Source organism: Oncorhynchus keta, chromosome 11 (assembly GCF_023373465.1).
Source record: "Oncorhynchus keta strain PuntledgeMale-10-30-2019 chromosome 11, Oket_V2, whole genome shotgun sequence".
Taxonomy (NCBI): domain Eukaryota; kingdom Metazoa; phylum Chordata; class Actinopteri; order Salmoniformes; family Salmonidae; genus Oncorhynchus; species Oncorhynchus keta.
The window spans coordinates 21,710,327-21,726,667 of record NC_068431.1 but is presented as its reverse complement, the minus strand read 5'-3'; the positions used below and the strand labels follow the sequence as shown (position 1 = coordinate 21,726,667).

The following is a 16,341-nucleotide window of genomic DNA, read 5'->3' as shown; positions in this document are numbered from 1 at the left end:
TACTGCAATAATTCATTGGTATTAAATAAAGATGAATGTTTGAAGAAATGACCAAGTCTCTCTCATTGAATTTCCATGACACCTCAATGCCCGACTATGACAAGCCAACTGACATTTACTCCTACACTCTAAAAAGAAAAGGTTCTTCAAATTGAAACTGTGGGGGAACCACTATAAGTTCTCTGAAGAACGCTTGAAAAAGGTTCTTCAAAGAAACCCGTATAATGGTTCCTCGAAGAACCTTTTGGGGTTCATTTTTTTAACTGTCTGTTCCTCCATTATTTATTTTTTAGTAATAATAATAACAATATTGACAATATTGATTTAAATAATTAATTGATTATTTAGCGGCACCACAAATGTGAATTCATATTTACAAAACAATTTGCCAAACTTGCAACATTTCTGCAGACATGTCAGACCATAATAAATACATTTACTTTGTATAGAACTTTTCATTATATCATAAAATAATTATGTACAAAAAAACAACACATTAAAAATGAATCATAGGTAAACTAACAATATTGTAGACTTGATGCTAAATACAGATTATTTTTGCTTTAGTGTGTGTGTGTGCCCAACAACCACTTAATTATGTTAGGAAGTTTGCCATCTTTATGACCGGCCCTGGTAACTTCACCCCAACTTCTCTTATCCCCAGAACTGTAACGAACTTCTTCTTCGTCTGATGAGGAGTAGGATAGATCGGACCAAAATGCAGCATGGTACGTGTCCATGTTAAATTTATTACAACTGGTGAAAACACAGAAAACACCTACCCACAAACCATAGTGGGAAAACAGGCTGCCTACGTATGGTTCTCAATCAGAGACAACGATTGACAGCTGCCTCTGATTGGGAACCATACCAGGCCAAACACATAGAATTATAACACATGAAACAAAAACATAGAATGCCCACCCCAACTCACGCCCTGACCAAACTAAAATAAATAGAGACATAAAAAAGAAACTACGGTCAGGACGTGACAAGAACATAAGTATTTTTGACATTTTGGGGAAATTTGACTGAAAACAAAAAATACAGCCTTAGCAGAGCCCCAAGTCCCATGGGGACGTCCTCTATGGCGTGGATGTTCTCCCAATCAAAGGCCAGCATGATTTCACTCTCAAGGTGAAATGGATTTTCCGCCGATGTGCAGTAAAGGAGTGGGGAGCTGTGAAATCTGTGTCAACAAAAGTAAGAAAAGATTAATACACATACAATTAATACACACCGTATATAACCACTGTTTATATTATTTGACACTGCTGGTCATCATTTTTACATTGTATTCAATTTCCAGCGAGACTATTCAAGCCATCGACTCACTGATGGTTTAAGATGATGGGCGATCGGCAAATGCAGTCTGGAATCTGCTGGCATCACAGCACAACATTAACGTCGCTCTAATCACAGTCAGAAGACATTTGAAGAAACTTGAGTGGACTTATGGAAAGGCTCTGTAATATATATATTTTTTATTTAACCTTGAAGAACAAATTCTTATTTACAATGGCGGCCAACCCCGGCAAAACCCAGATGAAGCTGGGCCAATTGTGCGCCACCCTTTGACAATCACGGCCAGAAGTGATACAGCCTGGATTCGAACCAGAGATTGTAGTGATGCCTTTTGCAATGAGATGCAGTGCCTTAGACCGCTGCACCACTCGGGAGCCATGACCAATATGACCAATATATATACATATATATTTTCTGAACATTAACCATGTGTGTTCTCTTGTTTTGTATGGTTCTGTAGTTTCGACCTAATAATTTGTCTGACAAGCAAAGAACTTTGCGTCCTCCAGGTCCAGGCATGGATCAAAGCTGGCAATCCGCACCAACGGATCATTGGTTGAGTGTTTTTCAATGGGCCCCAGATGCTTAGTCCAGTTCTAGGCTTGCTCATTTGTGAGTGTGCGTGTGTCTTTGGCAGAAGGCTCCAAGCCTGATGATCACTGTGTGTTGGTGGCGGCAGCATTTCACACAAGAGGCCATCCACAGATATAAGCTCAGCGTGCTCTATATTAGCTGTAATGGGCCCAGGCTGGTAAAACATGGGGGAACAGTGGGATGGTAAAAGGGATTAAGCAGTCACATACCACCACTGATGGGATATACTTATGTTCTTATAGACCTAGCATATTTGACATATTCATAGCTCTGACTGGCTCCGAGTTGTCAGCGTTCTCTCTATTTAAAGTCCAGTTCGATTTACCAGGTATGTTTTTTTATGTATATGTGTAATTTCCCATTTGTATTCAACATCTTTCTTTTGCATTTAATCTTCCCATTTACATTTGGACATTCTTAGAGGTAATGAAAGCATGTCACAGTTTAAAGAGCCATACCTTGAAGGCTCTTGTCAAAGGTTCCTGACAAATGTAAAACAAACCTGCAGACATATTTAAATATAAGATTTACTAGGCCTATACATTTGGAGTCTCCCCAGCTAATCTTCTTCTCAAATCAACCTCAGAAAGGCTATCACACAGAAAGGTAACAGTGTATACAGTACAGTATATTGGATGGATATTGTTCAAGACAGACATAATCATTCACTTACTGCAAGACAGTAACATGTTTTTCCCCCAATGAGGGCCAAGTTTAGGCTCAAACTCAAACCATTTCCTTCGTTTCTTTCTCTTCTTTAAATTCAAGGCTGGGATTAATCCCTTAGCTCAGCTGTAGGTTTGCACAGCTCTGAAATCCTGGAGAGAGAGATAGGGAGAGGGAGAGAGAGAGCGAGAGGGGGGTGGGGAATGTAACGGTGAATGCTTTGATCTTCCACAACAACCGCTATATAGACCGTGTGAAAAGTGGCTTATGGCCTCTTTGCTTTTCTCCTTTTCTATACCCACTATTTCCTTCCCTTTCTCGCACGCTGGATTCATTGTGTCTTTGCCTGTGTCATGTTGGTGTGTGTCTATCTATCCTTGTGTGTACAAGAGAGCATTTCTAAGACACCTGACAAAACAACCCATTGATATAAAGAGCCTGACACAGCCTGCCTGGGTAAAGCCTGAACGCTCCTCATCTCTCTCCCCGTCTCAGGCTTCTCCTCTTCTCCTCCATCCCCCTCTTTTAGGGAAAGGAGGAAAGCAGCCCCCCCCACCACCACCTCTGAGAGAAAGATCTGAGTGCATGAGTGACAGTGCAGTGCCGCAGCTGCCATCTGCTGCTACACACTTGATGTTCGCTTACACATATTACAACTTCTGTTCACTTTAGTGGCCGCTAGCCCGCTCTATTAGGCCTATGTATTAAACATCTGTGGAGGCAGAATGTCTTTGAAGAGCGACAATTTTGTATTACTGGTATTTGACATAGGTAGGCTGTGACTGGTCTCTCACTCCAGTACAGTAGGTGGCGATGTATGCACCGTAAAGTCGGATGCGATCAACCAACTCAATCCCGAAGAAGAAGCATTTCTTAATGAACCAAATCTAAAACATGGCCAAATCAGGAAAGTGCAGCAGCTGTTCAAGCCTCCAGAATGAATTAGAAACATTTTATTCTCCATTGTTTGATACATGTATGCGGCACACATGCCACTTATTCAAATGAGATCAAACTGCTACAAAACGTGGCTTGTTTAATAGATCACAAATTAATTAAAAGGGATCAGTGAGGACATTTCCCAGTAGTCAATACCTGGCCCTATATATAGACAATGAAGACTACCACTGCTAGAGAACAAACACAAATATATTTGGGGGGGGGGGTATTTTCCACCATAATTTGCAAATAAATTCATTAAAAATCCTACAATGTGATTTTCTGGATTTTTTTTCTCATTTTGTCTGTCATAGTTGAAGTGTACCTATGATGAAAATTACAGGCCTCATCCTTTTAAGTGGGAGAACTTGCACAATTGGTGGCTGACTAAATACTTTTTTGCCCCACTGTATAACTCCTCTGTGGAAAGGTGAGACTCACGAACACATACATGTCGGTTGTTTTGCTCACAAGACTCGTCTGAAAGTCCCCAGTACCAATTTAAAAGATGAATGGACGTATATATGGAGACTATTTAGTGCCACAAATAAGGGGTTAAATACATGTAAAAAAAAATATCTATATATATCTACAGTGCCTTGCGAAAGTATTCGGCCCCCTTGAACTTTGCGACCTTTTGCCACATTTCAGGCTTCAAACAAAGATATAAAGCTGTATTTTTTTGTGAAGAATCAACAAGTGGGACACAATCATGAAGTGGAACGACATTTATTGGATATTTCAAACTTTTTTAACAAATCAAAAACTGAAAAATTGGGCATGCAAAATTATTCAGCCCCTTTACTTTCAGTGCAGCAAACTCTCTCCAGAAGTTCCTATCCCATCTGGACAAGAGGAATAACTATGTAAGATTTCTGTTCATTGACTACAGCTCTGCATTCAACACCATAGCACCCTCCGATCTCATCATCAAGCTGGAGGCCCTGGATCTCAACCCCACTCTGTGCAATTGGGTCCTGGACTTTCTGACTTGCCGCCCTCAAGTGTTGAAGGAAGGAAACAACATCTCCACTTCGCTGACCCTCAACACTGCATGCTCAGTCCCTCCTGTACTCCCTGTTCACCCATGACTGCGTGGCCATGCACGCCTCCAACTCAATCATCAACTTTGCAGACAACACAGCAGTAGTAGACTTGATTACCAACAACAATGAGACAGCCTACAGGGAGGAGGTGAGGGCACTTGGAGTGTGATGTCAGGAAAACAACCTCTCACTCAACGTCAACAAAACAAATGAAATGATCGTGGACTTCAGGAAACAGCAGAGGGAGCACCCCGCTATCCACATTGGTGGTCTACACCAAGAGTGTGCAAAGCTGTCATTAAGGCTATTTTGAAGAATCTAAAATGTGAAATATATTTTGATTTATTTTGGTTACTACATGATGTTTTATTTCATGGTTTTGGTTTCTTCACTATTATGCTACAACGTAGAAAATAGTACAAATAAAGAAAAACCCTTGAATGAGTAGGTGTGTCCAAACTTTTGACTGGTACTGTATATTTTTCCTTATCTTTCTTATATCTTTTAGAGGTGTCTTAAAATGCTAAATCAAATAGCAACGGATCCTTGGTATGACCTTATTAAAACAATTCTGTAAACACTACATGACCAAAAGTATATGGACACTGCTCGTCAAACATCTCATTCCAAAATCATGGCCTTTAATAATGAGTTGATCCCCCTTTGCTACTATAACAGCCTCCACTCTTCTGGGAAGGCTTTCCACTAGACATTGCTGAGGGGAACTTGATTCCATTGAGCCATAAGAGCCTTGCTCGCAGTCGGAGTTCCAATTGATTGGAAGAGTTGTCGATGAGGTTAAGGTCAGGACTCTGTACAGGACAGTCAAGTTCTTCCACACTGATCTCGACAAACCGTTTCTGTATGGACCTCGCTTTGTGCACGGGGGCATTGTCATGCTGAAACAGCAAAGGACCTTTCCCAAACTTTTGCCACAAAGTTGGAAGCACAGAATCATCTAGAATGTAATTGTATACTGTAGCGTTAATATTTCCCTTCACTGGAACTAAGGGGCCTAGCCCTAAGCATGAAAAACTGCACCGGACCATTATTACTCCTCCACCACTACAATTAGCACTATGCATAGGGGTAGGTAGTGTTCTCCTGGCATCCGCCAAACCCAAATTTGTTGTGATTCATCACGCTAGACAATATGTTTCCACTGCTCAAGAGTCCAATGGCGGCGAGCTTTACCTCACTCCAGCCAATGCTTGGCATTGCGCATGGTGATCTCAGGCTTGTGTGTGGCTGCTCAGTCATGGAAAACCATTTCATGAAGCTCCTGACGAATAGTTATTCTGCTGACGTTGCTCCCAGAGGCAGTTTGGAACTAGGTAATGATTGTTACAGAAGAGGACAGATGATTTTTGCACGCTAAGTGCTTCAGCACCCGGCAGTCCCGTTCTGTGAGCTTGTGCGGCCTACCACATCACCGCTGAGCCGTTGTTGCACCTAAATGTTTCCACTTCACAATAACAGCACTTACAGTTGACCGGGGCAGCTCTTGCAGGGCAGAGAAAAGGTAGCATCCTACTGTATGACGGTGCCACGTTGAAAGTCACTGAGCTCTTCAGTAAGGCCATTCTACTGCCAATGTTTGTCTATGGAGTTGCATGGCTGTGTGCTTGATTTATACACCTGTCAGCAATGGGTGTGGCTGAAATAGCTAAATCCACTAATTTGAAGGGGTGTCTACATACTTTTGTATACACACTTACTTTTTCACATTCTGTTATATTACAGACTTGTTCTAAAATTGATTTTTAATTTTTTTCCCCCCTCAATCTACACACAATACTCCATAATGACAAAGCAAAAACAGGTATTGTTTTGGTTTGCAAATGTTTAAATATCACATTTACATAAGTATTCAGAACCTTTACTCAGTACTTTGTTGAAGAACCTTTGGCAGCGAATACAGCCTAGAGTCTTTTTGGGTACAAGCTTGGCACACCAGTATTTGGGAAGTTTCTCCCGTTCTTCTCTGCAGATCCTCTCAAGCTCTGTCAGGTTGGATGGTGAGCATCACTGCACAGTTATATTCAGGTCTCTCCAGAGAGGTTTAATCGGGTTCACGTCCGCGCTCTGGCTAGACCACTCTAGGACATTCAGAGACATGGCCCGAAGCCACTTCTGTGTTGTCTTGGCTGTGTGCTTAGGCTTGTCCTGTTGGAAGGTGAACCTTTGGCCCAGTCTGAGGTCCTTTGCCCTGTTCATTTTCCCTCAATCCTGACTACTCTCCTAGTCCCTGCCGCTAAAACATCCCCCACAGCACGATGCTGCCTTCACCATACTTCATGGTTTTCTCCAGACCTGACGCTTGGCATTCAGGACAAAGAATTCAATCTTGGTTTCATCAGACCGGAGCATCTTGTTTCTCATGGTTTGAGAGTCATTTAGGTGGCTTTTGGCAAACTCCAAGCGGGCTGTCATGTGCCTTTTACTGAGGTGTGCCTTCTGTCTGGCCACTCTACCATAAAGGCATGATTCGTGGAGTGCTACAGAGATTTATTTAACCAGGTAGGCTAGTTGAGAACAAGTTCTCATTTACAACTGCGACCTGGCCAAGATAAAGCAAAGCAGTGCGACAGAAACAACAGAGTTACACGTAATTAAAACGTACATTCTACAACACAATAGAAAAATCTATGTACAGTGTGTGCAATTGTAGAAGAGCAGGGACGGGACGTAAGGCATTAATTAAATAGGCCATTGTGGCAAAATACCTACAATTTAGCATTAACACTGGAGTGATAGATGTGCAGTTGAGGATGTGCAAGTAATCTCTACTTGCACATCCTCAACTGCACATCTATATAAGAATCCAATTCATTCCAGTCATTGGGGTGATCAATTGGGGTGCAAAAGAGCAAGAGGATAAATAACAATATGGGGATGAGGCAGTTGGGTGTGCTATTTACTGATTGGCTGTGTACAGGTACAGTGCAGCTTACAGGTACAGTGAGCTGCTCTGACAGGTGATGCTTAAATTCAGCTGATGCTTAAATTTGGAGAGGGAGATATAAGACTCCAATTCGTTCCAGTCATTGGCAGCAGAGAACTGGAAGGAAAGGCGGCCAAAGGAAGAGTTGGCTTTGGGGATGACCAGTAAAATATACCTGCTGGAGCACGTGCTACGGGTGGGCGTTGCTATGGTGACCTGTGAGCTGAGATAAGACGGGGCTTTACCTAGCAAAGACTTCTAGATGACCTGGAGCCAGTGGGTTTGGCAACGAATATGTAGTGAGGGCCAGCCAAAGAGAGCATACAGGTCGCAGTATTGGGAAGTATATGGGGATTTGATGACAAAACGGATGGAACTGTGATGGATGATATTTTGTAAATTACATCGCCGATGTCAAGGAACGGTAGGATAGTCCGTTTTACAAGGGTATGTTTGGCAGCATGAGTGACTGTGTTGCAAAATAGGAAGCCGAAAGAAGGGCCAGATGTATACAGAATGGTGTCGTCTGCGTAGTGGTGGATCAGAGAGTCCCCAGCAGGAAGGGCGACATCATTGATGTATACAGAGAAAAGAGTCGGCCCGAGAATTGAACCCTGTGGCAGCCCCATAGAGACTGCCAGAGATCCGGACAACAGGCCCTCCGATTTGACACACTGAACTCTGTCTAGTAGTTGGTGAACCAGGCGAGGCAGGCATTTGAGAAACCAGGGATATAGAGTCTGCCAATAAGAATGCAGTGATTCAGAGTCGAAAGCCTTGGCCAGGTCTATGGAGGCTGCACAGTACTGTCTTTTATCGATAGCAGTTATGATATCATTTAGGACTTTGAGCGTGGCTGAGGTGCACCCATGACCAGCTCGGAAACCAGATTTCATAGTGGAGAAGGTACAGTGGGATTTGAAATTGTTGGTGATCGGTTTGTGTCAGGTAATTATTTAATCAGTGTTCATAAATTCCAATTATATAAATCTGTCTGATACCCAGAGTCTGTAAAGTTCTGGTCTTAAATAAAACAGACAGAATTCCCAGGTCAGGTTCCAATTGATTTGCGAGAGCGACAGTTTTCACAAATTCATTCCTTCTTAAATCATCCTAAACTACACACACATACACACCAACATGGATTTTCTCATGAGTCTAACCACAGTTTATAGCCCCTCAACTGACCGTTCCAGGCTCCCCCAGACATCATAACTCTGGAGGAGCCCTCCCTGTCCTCTCTTATCTCCACATACATACCTTTCTTCCTAGGTACATGCCATATAACCCCTTCCTAATGGACAAACATTTAATACTACAAGAAAGACAAGGGTAGAATTCTTGCCAGTTATAGTGCAGTATACCTCATTTAGTCAATATTGATAAAAAATCCCATAACAGTTTGTTAACTTGGCTTTCGAAGATTTTAGAAAGGCAGGGCAGGATGGATGTAGGTCTATAGCAGTTTGGGTCTAGAGTGTCTACCCCTTTGAAGAGGGGGATGACCGCGGCAGCTTTCCAATCTTTGGGGATCTCAGACGATACGAAGGAGAGTTTGAACAGGCTCGTAATAGGGGTTGCAACAATTTCGGTGAATAATTTTAGAAAGCGAGGGTCCAGATTGTCTAGCCCAGCTGATTTGTAGGGATCCAGATTTTGCAGCTCTTTCAGAACAACAACTGTCTGGGTTTTGGTGAAGGGATTCTGAGGTGCTTGGGCAAATTGCTGCATGGTGTGCAGAGCTGTGGCCGGGGTAGGGGCAGCCAGGTGGAAAGCATGGCCAGCCGTAGAAAAATGCTTATTGAAATTGTGGATTTATCGGTGGTGACAGTGTTTCCTAGCCTCAGTGCAGTGGGCAGCTGGGAGGTGGTGCTCTTATTCTCCATGGACTTTACAGTGTCCCAAAACATTTTTGGAATTAGTGCTACAGGATGCTGTCTATATTGGTTCCTAACTTCCCTGAAAAGTTGCATATCACGGGGGATATATGATGCTAATGCAGAACGCCACAGGATGTTTTGTAATGGTCAAGGGCAGTCAAGTCTGCGTCAAGAAGCGTTAGACAGTGATGAGGGGTGGTTGTTTGACCGCAGACCTATTACGGATGCAGGAATTGAGGCAGTGATCGCTGAGATCCTGGTTGAAGACAGCAGAGGTGTATTTAGAGGGCAGGTTGGTCAGGATGATATCTGTGAGGGTGCCCATGGTTACAGATTTAGGGTTGTACCTGGTAGTTTCCTTGACAATTTATGTCAGATTGAGGGCATCTAACTTAGATTGTAGGACAGCCAGGGTGTTAAGCATATCCCAGTTTAGGTCACCTCACAGTACAAACTCTGAAGATAGATGGCAATCAATTCACATATTTTTTTTCATTTTTTAAAATTTAACTATGCAAGTCAATTAAGAACAAATTCTTATTTTTCAATTACAGCCCCGGAACAGTGAGTTACTGCCTTATTCATTGTCAGAACGACAGATTTTTACCTTGTCAGTTCGGAGATCTTTCGTTTAATAGTACAATGCTCTAACCGCTAGGCTACCTGCCGCCCCATAAGGTGTCCAGGGCACAGCTGGAGGGGGTCTTTAACAAGCTGCAACAGTGAGAGACTTGTTTCTGGAGAGGTGGATTTTTAAAATTAGAAGCTCGAATTGTTTGGGTACAGACCTGGATAGTGTGGCAGATCTCTGCAGGCTAACTCTGCCAACTTTTGACATTACTATCTTGTCGGAAGATGTTATAGTTAGGGATGGAAATTTCAGGATTTTTGGTGGACTTCCTAAGCCATGATTCAGACATGGCTAGGACATCAGGGTGGGAGGAGTGTGCTAAAGCAGTTAATAAAACAAGCTTAGGGAGGAGACTTCTAATGTTAACATGCATAAAACCAAGGCTTTTACGGTTACAGAAGTCAACAAATGAGAGCACCTGGGGAATGGGAGTGGTGCTGGGGGCTGCAGGGCCTGGGTTAACCTCTACATCAGGAACAGAGGAGGAGTAGGATAAGTGTACGGGTAAAGGCTATAAGAACTGGTTGTCTAGTGCGTTCGGAACAGAGAGTAAAAGGAGCAGATTTCTGGGCGTGGAATAATAGATTCCAGGCATAATGTACAGACAAGGGTACGGTAGGATGTGAATATAGTGGAGGTAAACCTAGGCATTGAGTGACGATGAGAGACGTTGTCTCTAGAGGCACCAGTTAAGCCAGGTGAGGTCACTGCATGTGTGGGGGGTGGAACAATAGGGCCATCTATGGCATATTGGGCAGGGCTAGAGGCGCTACAGTGAAATAAGACAATCACTAACCAAAACAGCAATAGACAAGGCATATTGACATTAGGGAGAGGCATGTGTAGCCGAGTGATCATAGGATCCAGTGAGTAGCACTAGATGAGTCAGGGAGCCAATTCCGTAGTCGCCGCTATACTATGCTAGCTGGAGACACGGCGATTCACACAGCTAGCGGGCCGGGGCTAGCAGATTGGCATCCGGCGACGTCGCAATGGAAGAGCCTGTTGAAACCACCTCGGACAGTTACGTCGGCAGACCAGTCGTGATGTATCGGCGGGGCTCCGTGTCGGCAGTAAAGGGTCCAGGCCAATTGGCAAAGTGGTATTTTAGCCCAAGAATTGGCTGGTGGAACTCTTTGGCTAGCCGGGAGATGGGCCTAGCTCGAGGCTAGCTCCAGGCTAACTGGTTAGATGGTTTTCATTCTGGAAAGTTCTCCCATCTACACACAGGAACTCTGGAGCTCTGTCAATGTGACCATCGGGTTCTTCGTCACCTCCTTGACGAATGCCCTCCTCCGATTGCTCAGTTTGGCCAGGCGGCCAGCACTAGGAAGAGTCTTTGTGGTTCCAAACTTATTCCATTTAAGAATGATGGAGGCCACTGTTCTTGGGGACCTTTAATGCTGCAGACATTTTTGGTATCCTTCCCCAGATCTGTGCCTCAACACAATCCTGTCTCGGAGCTCAACGGAAAATTCCTTCGACCTCATGGCTTGGTTTTGCTCTGACATGCACTGTCAACTGTGGGACCTTATATAGACAGGTGTGTGCCTTTATACATTCACTTTGTCATTATGAAGTATGGTGTGTAGATTGATGAGTTTTTAAAATGTATTTAATCTAATTTAGAATAAGGCTGTAATGTAACAAAATGTGGAAAAAGGGAAGGGGTCTGAATACTTTCCAAATACACTGTATAGTATAGCTTAGTAGAACACCCCTTCCCCTGACTTAGTCAGGGTTTAGACTCTTATCGGTTAAACCTGCTTCTTTAAAGCTTCGCTTAGATCTAGATTAACTCTAATCGTCCTTCTGGAAATCATACTAAAAATACTAAAAACATCTAGACAAGGGAAAGTCAGACTATTTTAAACCATGTCTCAGAAATACAATTTTGTTAGTCCAGTTTAAAAGTGTAATTTAGTCTAGGTTTAGGTTTAACCGTGTCCGCAAAACCACCCGTTTAACTTTAGGTTAATCAATAACAGTTAACATGGCAGCACTCCAAAAAAGCATACTCTTTGAGCTAGTTTCCGCCAACTCAAATTAAGCCTTGTCCTAGACTACTCAATGTCAGTGAATATGAGTCCTAATCAATGTGTAAATTCTCCATTGAAATTGCTTTTGTATCCAGGTCTAGGTTTGATCTGTGTCTGAGAAACTGGCCTCCCTAACTTTTAACACCCCCTTTAACTCAGCAGTGTGGTAGTGTGACTTTATCAAACCCTTACTGTTGTTCTATAGTCTAGCTATGATAACCATAACCCCAATCACAACAGCAAGGTGAGCTGGAGATACAGGCTATCCATCACAGTCAGAGCTGAGGGCGCCTGAGTTGGCAGCTGTCTCTCCCAGGGTAGAGCAGACTGAAGAGGTTCATTGGGTTTTCACTTTGGTGCGAGACAGAGCTTGTTGACAATTAAACCCACAATCAGAGGGAGCTGGCAGTGTAGTCCGAGATGGAACAGTGGGACTGTTTCAATTCAAAAGCAATGTGGACCTCCTCAAATATCAAAATCAAATATTGAGGAAGAATAAAAGCATATTTGGGCTTTGCAAGAGCCTTTCTCCAGGGTTGTGTTCAGTAGGGAGGAAACGTTTAAAAACGGTGTATAATGGGGACGTACAACCTGAAGCTCTCAAATGAGAACTGGTTTTTGTTAGTTACTTAACGTTTTGTTACGTTGTGTCCTACTGAAAATGGCCCTGGATGAAATTATAGGAGAGAAGTTAATTACTGATGTTCAAATACAGCAAAGAGCCATGTCACACTGTTTCAAACCTATAAGAATAACGAGCCCCAAGGTATTGAGCATGGTGCCAAGCAGTCTCTCTATCCATCAGAATAACCTAAAGTATTTGTCTATGAGATCCAAGGACTTGTCCAAGGACGTGATTAGCATCATAAAGTTATGTCAATAAGACGCGGGTGGGAACACACTCAGTAATCCTACAATCATTCAAAAACCCTCCAATCCACACACACGCACACACACCTTATGACCCGTGCTTTTTTGCCTCTACCATCTGCAGTTCCTGCATGAATGTGCTAATAGTGATCTAGCATGGTTCAGTCACCTCTTCCACCTTATTTCCAACCTAATGACTTCACTGTCATCCCAACATATAAATACAGTGAATTCAGAGGCAATCAAAGCCTTTATTTTTTCTTCCAATTTGCAGAGCGGGCAAGTCTTTCATCAGCGATTTTTGGCAAACAGCATTTCTGTTTACTTTGTGTCCAGGTTTGAGTAGGATACTTTCTAAATGTAATCTGTTACAGTAACTAGTTACCTGTCCAAAATTATAATCAGTAGCGTAACTTTTAGGTTACCCAAACTCTACTTTTAGAATACTTTTTTTTAAAGCATTAGATTAAGACAAAAATGTATATTACCAATTGAACGACATCTATTGGAGGATAAATCAATGTTAGAGTTTACATCGCTGGCCGTAAATGGAAGTTGCAATATATTTTATAGGTTATGTAGGCTTATTCTAACCCATTGCATTCTACTTCAATACAGATAATAATATCATTAGGCTATAACTTTACATCCAATCCATAGTCTGTCAGATTTCCAGTCATTCCAATTAATTGAATAGCTCTTGATCTTCAAGAATAGGACTTGAGTGTAACCCAAAAAACGAAGGACTTATTAGCCTAGTAGTTTTATGATTTTGTTGTCATGGAAGCATGCCCAGAACCATGTAAACACATGCACAAGATCAGCAAGTATGCATGTGTCTCATGCATGCATTTTCATCTTGTGCACATGCTTCAGGTAATAGAAATCTAAAAGCACTACCAGCGCTTTTTGTAATTATACTTTCTTGTGGAAAAATTGTCTCACTGCCAAAAGGATCAACCGCACAGACAACCGGTAAAGTATGTAAAAATATAATTTTATTCAACATTCTGGCTTGTAGAGGTCATGAGAGGAAACTTTGCTGATTCAAATGCTAATTTCTGCCTGACGTATAATTCAATGCAACTCAATGTCTGGTTTCCAGGCAAGGATCTCACTATGCAGCTGTTGCAGTTACTCATTTTCACTGGCTGTCCACTGGTCTCAAAAACAATGATTGACAGACAGTTTACATTTCCTCAATTCAACCATTATTGGGTTAAAATAGACATATATATTTGTGAACAGCCATCCACAACAACCACAATCCATTAGGGTGCAAATAGTTAAATGAGAGAGCAGCAGTGTGATTAACATCATGTACCTATGTAGATAGGGTATCAATAATAAGTGATAGCTGTATTGCCCATGGGCTACACCACTGTGGTCGTCCTTACCATCAAGCATTTATTCAAATTCAATATATAATCTTTGGATGCCGACAGCTGTCGCACCATTGGTAGACATAGCTTTTGGAAGACATTTCCATTTAAGTCATTTAGCAGGCACTTTTATCCAGAGTGACTTACAGGTAGTGCAATCATCTTACGATAGCTAGGTGGGGCAACCAGATACAGTATTTTTTTCTAGTAAGGGGGGGGGGGGTAAATTGTGTCTTAGTTCACAAAATACTTTTTGGGGTGAGAAGGGGGTGGGGGTGGGTGCTGTGGGATCTTTTAAGATGCTCTTTGAAGAGGTAGGGTTTCATATGTTTTCATAAGAAAAGAGAAAAGACAGAAAAGCTTGGACTGGGCTGAGCGGGAGCTGGCCCCCTGTAGTGGTGGGAGGGCCAAGAGACCAGAGGTGGCAGAACGGAGTGCTCGGGTTGGGTTGTATAGAGTTTGAGCATAGCCTGATGGTAGGGAGGGGGAGCTCCTCTTGCTGCTCCGTAGACTAGTACCATGGTCTTGTAGTGGATGCGAGCTTCAACTGGAAGCTAGTAGAGTGTGTGTAGGAGAGGGGTTACATGGGAAAACTTGGGAAAGTTGAACACAAGGTGGGCTTTCCGGGGTTTGATAGCACAAGCGGGGAACACAGCCAACAGTGAGTTGCAGTAGTCCAGACTGGAGATGACAATTGCCTGGATTAGTACCTGCACCGCTTCCTGTGAGAGGTAGGGTTGTACTCTACGGATATTGTAGAGGATGAACCTGCAGGAACAAGTCACTTCTCTGATGTTTGCAGAGAATGACAGGGTGTTGTCCAGGGTCCCTCCAAGGTTCTTTTGCACTCTGGGAGGGGGATTTTGTGGAGTTGTCAACCGTGATTGAGAGGTCTTTGAGCTGGCAGGACTTCCCCGGGAGAAAGATCAGGCACAGGTCCTCTCCACGTCACCTGGTAGGAGCGGCCTGCCAGGTAGGATGCAATCCAAAAGTGTGCAGAGCCTGAAACACCCAGCCCTGAGAGGGTGGAGAGGAGGAGCCGATAGAGCCTGAAACACCCAGCCCTGAGAGGGTGGAGAGGAGGAGCCGATAGAGCCTGAAACACCCAGCCCTGAGAGGGTGGAGAGGAGGAGCCGATAGAGCCTGAAACACCCAGCCCTGAGAGGGTGGAGAGGAGGAGCCGATAGAGCCTGAAACACCCAGCCCTGAGAGGGTGGAGAGGAGGAGCCGATAGAGCCTTAGACACCCAGCCCTGAGAGGGTGGAGAGGAGGAGCCGATAGAGCCTTAGACACCCAGCCCTGAGAGGGTGGAGAGGAGGAGCCGATAGAGCCTGAAACACCCAGCCCTGAGAGGGTGGAGAGGAGGAGCCGATAGAGCCTTAGACACCCAGCCCTGAGAGGGTGGAGAGGAGGAGCCGATAGAGCCTTAGACACCCAGCCCTGAGAGGGTGGAGAGGAGGAGCCGATAGAGCCTTAGACACCCAGCCCTGAGAGGGTGGAGAGGAGGAGCCGATAGAGCCTTAGACACCCAGCCCTGAGAGGGTGGAGAGGAGGAGCCGATAGAGCCTTAGACACCCAGCCCTGAGAGGGTGGAGAGGAGGAGCCGATAGAGCCTGAAACACCCAGCCCTGAGAGGGTGGAGAGGAGGAGCCGATAGAGCCTGAAACACCCAGCCCTGAGAGGGTGGAGAGGAGGAGCCGATAGAGCCTTAGACACCCAGCCCTGAGAGGGTGGAGAGGAGGAGCCGATAGAGCCTTAGACACCCAGCCCTGAGAGGGTGGAGCGGAGGAGCCGATAGAGCCTTAGACACCCAGCCCTGAGAGGGTGGAGAGGAGGAGCCGATAGAGCCTTAGACACCCAGCCCTGAGAGGGTGGAGAGGAGGAGCCGATAGAGCCTTAGACACCCAGCCCTGAGAGGGTGGAGAGGAGGAGCCGATAGAGCCTTAGACACCCAGCCCTGAGAGGGTGGAGAGGAGGAGCCGATAGAGCCTGAAACACCCAGCCCTGAGAGGGTGGAGAGGAGGAGCCGATAGAGCCTGAAACAC

The 16,341-nt window shown here is 44.1% G+C and overlaps 1 long non-coding RNA gene across 1 annotated transcript in view; it reads right to left on the bottom strand.

Moving 5' to 3' along the window:
- Positions 1 to 383: 383 nt before the first annotated feature.
- Positions 384 to 16,341, bottom strand: part of LOC118389913 (uncharacterized) — a 41,020-nt gene continuing 25,062 nt past the window's right edge. Inside the window, exons 2-4 of the long non-coding RNA XR_004826881.2 lie at positions 2,573 to 2,717; positions 1,336 to 1,412; positions 384 to 1,189 (exon numbers count right to left, since the gene is read on the bottom strand). This is a non-coding gene — a long non-coding RNA (uncharacterized LOC118389913). The remainder of the gene's footprint in view (positions 1,190 to 1,335; positions 1,413 to 2,572; positions 2,718 to 16,341) is intronic.